Raw genomic sequence first — 4588 nt, forward strand, 5'->3', positions numbered from 1 at the left:
GTATCTTTACCACTGTGTAATTGAAATAAGTCTTGATTGATAGCAGTATAATTTTGGCTATTCTGTTGGGTTCTATTTGAAATACTTTACCTATATTTATTGGTGAATTTGTTTAATAATTTGTCATATAATGTCTTAATTAGATGTTTGTCAAATATTAAGATATCGTCATTAAATTCATCAGGGAGAGTTTTTTATCATTTAGATAATTGAAATCATAATGAGATTATCTATTTCTTTACCATGTTAGCTGTAAAGTATCTGTTCCTTTCCCTGTTTAATGTTAATTCTTATTTGTCTTCCAAAGGTTATAATTGGATTAATATATTTAAGTTTTCCACGTCTTGAATTAATTTTTAAAATTTTGTTTTGCTAAAACCTTGTTAATGAGCCCTGGTCTTCACAATTTTGTTGTTGTGTGGAATTGCAATGGCACATCCATAAAGCTGTTCTAATTTGTACTGCACTAGTATTTATACCCATTATCTGATTTGTAAGGTTATGTATTTTGCCCTTAGTTTTGTATTCCTTCATATTTCTGAAAAATTTATCAATTTTCTTGATTTAAAAAAGAAAAATAAACTCTTGGATTTATTTACCTTTTAAGGTTTATTAAATTTTCTATCCTTAGTAAAATTTATGCTCTACATACTTTGAATTAATTTTATGGGTTTTAAAAATTATATAATGAGCAAGCGTTTCTTTATTTTTATTCCATTGATTTTAAAAAATAATGAATATATTTATGGATGACTTATTCTTTGATTTCTTCTGAGTACAGTTTTTTTATGCTTAATATGAATTGTTACACAGTGTCTCTATTTCATTGCATATGTATCTCTAAGCTTCCAAAGAGTTACATTTGTATTCACTATTTAATGATATATAATACTAGTAAATTTTAAAAATGGAATTTGGACTATAAAATATCTCTTTTAGATGGGCAGAGGAACATAATAACTGTCCTCAAGCCCCCTACCCATAGCTCATAACTCAAGAAGAGGTAGAAAAGTTTCTTAGAGAACATTGTTGTCTTTTCTCAAGAGTGGGCAATGTTTTCCCCCTAAGTCGACACTTTCAAAGTCTTGACTTTATTCTATTCTGTTCGTTTCACGTGCTTTCACCACTTGGATTCTGACACTTCGTCTCTCATCTTCATATGGACATTTAACCCAGTTCCCCGTATCCCATAATTCAACGACTGTCTCCCCCTCTCCATGCTCTATTCTCTGCTTTCCTGGCAACCCATGGGTCACAGATGGGATTTTTCATATTCATTTCTGATAAATCTGTATCTGATACCTGGTGATCCCCCACATTTTAAACTTTACTCTCAGTTATAAAGTCAAAAGAATATTTGTGAGGCTATAGCTAGCATGTTTTTTTGTTTGTTTTTAGTGTATTTCCTAAGAGTATTAGAAATGCTGTTATCTTTTCTTTCAGTTGTTCCTTGTAATAATGCCTGCACTCATTCTATTCAGTATTTTATCATAATATTTTAATTCTTATTTGAAATTTTGTAGCATTTTAATGTGAGTACAGTAATCAGTAGTCTTATGCTACAAGTTAATGGAAGACTAAAGAATGATTTTTATTGTACGATAACACTGAATTATATGGGGTTATATTTACCTCCAAATAAATGTATAAGAAGTATACTTTTTTTTTTTTTTTTTTTTTACTGAGACAAATCTACAGGAAGTTGATTAAAAACCAAAGGAAAGAAATGAGTTAAGGTACAATGTTAGCAAATCTAAAGAGGACTGAGAAATGTAATGTATCTGAAATACAGGTTATTAAAAGGTAAACAAATTATGAATTATAATGGAAAGGTTTAGCAGCCATTCACCCCTTATTCTAACTTTATTTATTGACAGCTGGTTTATTTTACTTCCTTAAGAATGATGCAATTCTTTTTATGGAGTTAGTGAATGCTTTCTCACTTGCTTATTTCTCAGTATATAAATAAATGGATTTAACGTAGGTGAAATAGAAGATATGAGCAGTGAAACTATTTTATTAATAGTCACCTCTTCCTTTGCTGTAGGATTCATATAGATGAACATGCATGTACCATAGGTGATGGAAACCACAATCATGTGGGAAGAACAGGTGGAAAATGCTTTTTTTCTTTGCTGGGCAGAGGGAATCTCAAAATTGTCTTGATGTAAGTATAGGATCGAACTACACACACATAAGGGTCAAAATGAGGATTAGTACAGCACAGATTAAAACAGTTTGTTCCATGAACCATGTGTCTGAACATGATATCTTCAGAAGGGGAGAAGCATCACAGAGAAAGTGATCAATGACATTCAAATCACAGACTTTCAAATTTAGCCCCTGACTAAGTGGGGAGGTTTTGACCAGCAATCTAGCCAACCAACAGCAAAATATGTCTCCTGCAAACTTTGCTGCTCATGATGTCACGTAATGCAAGGGTATGCAGATGGCCACATAGCGGTCACAGGGCTTGGCAGCCAGAAGAAAAATTCTGTTATTCCTCAGAAGTCAGTAAAAAACACTTGGATGACACAAGCCTTATAGGTAATGGTCTTGTCACTGGTTACTATGTTATACAAGTATCTGGGAATGCAGGCAGATGTAAATGAGATCTCCAAGAAAGAGAAATTTTTAAAGAAAACATACATGGGTGTTTTAAGGTGAGAATCCACAAAGGTGAGTGTGACGATGGTCGGGTTTCCACTGACACTCAGCATGTATGTGAAAAATGGAAAGATAAAAATTAGAACCTGCAGCTGAGGGTCGTCTGTCAGTCCCAGCAGAATGAATGTTGTCACTGCACCATTTCTCATCACTGACGACTTCTGTCAATCTGCATGCCCAGTAATGAAGACAGATTAATATATAGATCACATATCTGTATTAAATGTAATTTTAGTTAACTTAATCAGCTCTATTAACCTTTACTATATTTCATATTATATTTTGAATCATGCTATGGATATTAGATTTATCTGCCAATATGGTGTGATATCATGGGTAGCCAAAATGTCATTTGGTTCCTCCCCCAATTTTTCCCTTGTCAGAGCGAAGTGAAAATAAAACAATACAAAAAAGCCCCCACCTACATCATTTAAGTTATATTTTTGGTCAACAATTTGGTCTTTGTTCAAATGCTGATAATATGTAATATATAATTTGAACTCACTCTAGAAAGTCTTGTCAGAACTTGAGGTCTCTGCTCCACCTTTATAATAATATTTTTTTCTTTTTTGTAAGTGTATTTTCTCCTTACACAAGACTGCATATATCCACCCTCCCTTGTTTTCCTTCTACATTTCTCTATCAATGTGTAAGCTGTTATGCAGGATGTAATATTTTATTTTGTTTACCATTTTATGTGGTTTGCATATTTGTGCAGTATATAGTATTTTAAACACAACTTTCTTGCATTTATATTTATGAAATGCTTTGATAAGTTAACTTAAAAATTACACATGATTTTTTTGTTATCTTTTTGCCTGTTTTATTATTGGACTTATTATTTCCTCTTTACTTCTAAGTGTATTCTCTCACAGTTTTCCCCACAGTTCCTACAATTTTATATAACATCTGTCACTTTATAAATACTAAATTTCTCTCTGTAGTAATGGATTGTTTCTGACTTACATTTTGAATTGACTTACCAAACATATCTACTTATATGTTGAACCTTCTACCAAACGTATCTGCTTGCACAAAGCACATGCATGTGCATTTCAGTGTGCCTAAAACAGAAGTCATGATCTTCCACATGGTATGCCACCTTCCCTTCTTTTTCTGTGTGCTAACGGGTTCCACCTGTGAACCATGCATTCTGTGCCAGGTATTATAATAAGCAGTTTTCTTGTATATTTTGTTCCACATTCCCCAACTCTACTGAGTAAATCTAATCATCACTGATTTTCAGCTGAAGTACCTCTTCGTTTTCTGCAATTCTGATGACTATTGTAGCCTACACACTCAACTCTGTCCCATAACAAATACAACTAGCCACAATGTTAGTGTTTAGCCAGAGAATATGTTTGCTGGGATCACGTTTTCCTCACTGTTACAGCAATGACAGCTAACACATTTCCATGTACATTGTCAATGTCTAAAAATATTTTCTGAATAAATTTACATAATTCAAATTTACCAAGCACACACAGACTAAGCTATTTCTTGATATTTGGACTTAACTTCATATTGCTTTGATACTGAATATGCTTATTAAATTTTCTATATCTCCAACTTTATTACTAGAAGATCTTGTGGGTTGTTTGGTCCTTACCTTTTTTTTAAGAAGAGCTATTTTTATTGTCACTTTGTGAAGTGATCTTTACAGTTGTGACAAAAGTTATAACTCCCTCCTCTTCCTTCCTTGGTTTGTCAAAAAAGTAATTGGATTTTTACTGATATTGTGTTTCCTTCCTCTTTGTTATCCATTAATACAATGTTAAATCCAGAGATCATGGGTTTTTGATGCTGAGTTTATGTGAAAAGCTGCTCCACAGTAATTTCCTCATGCATCAGAATTAATCACCACAGTGGGGGCTCGAATGTTCTTAACTTTCAATCAGTGTTTCAATGTTTGTAATTGTAC

At 32.7% G+C, this 4588-nt stretch overlaps 1 pseudogene across 1 annotated transcript; it reads right to left on the reverse strand.

Moving 5' to 3' along the window:
* Positions 1-1887: 1887 nt before the first annotated feature.
* On the reverse strand, positions 1888-2816 carry LOC308552539 (olfactory receptor 6C2-like; annotated as a pseudogene). Its single transcript has one exon. The product of its transcript is annotated as an olfactory receptor 6C2-like (transcript).
* Positions 2817-4588: the final 1772 nt, after the last annotated feature.

Source organism: Miniopterus schreibersii, assembly GCF_964146895.1.
Source record: "Miniopterus schreibersii genome assembly, chromosome: 2".
Taxonomy (NCBI): domain Eukaryota; kingdom Metazoa; phylum Chordata; class Mammalia; order Chiroptera; family Miniopteridae; genus Miniopterus; species Miniopterus schreibersii.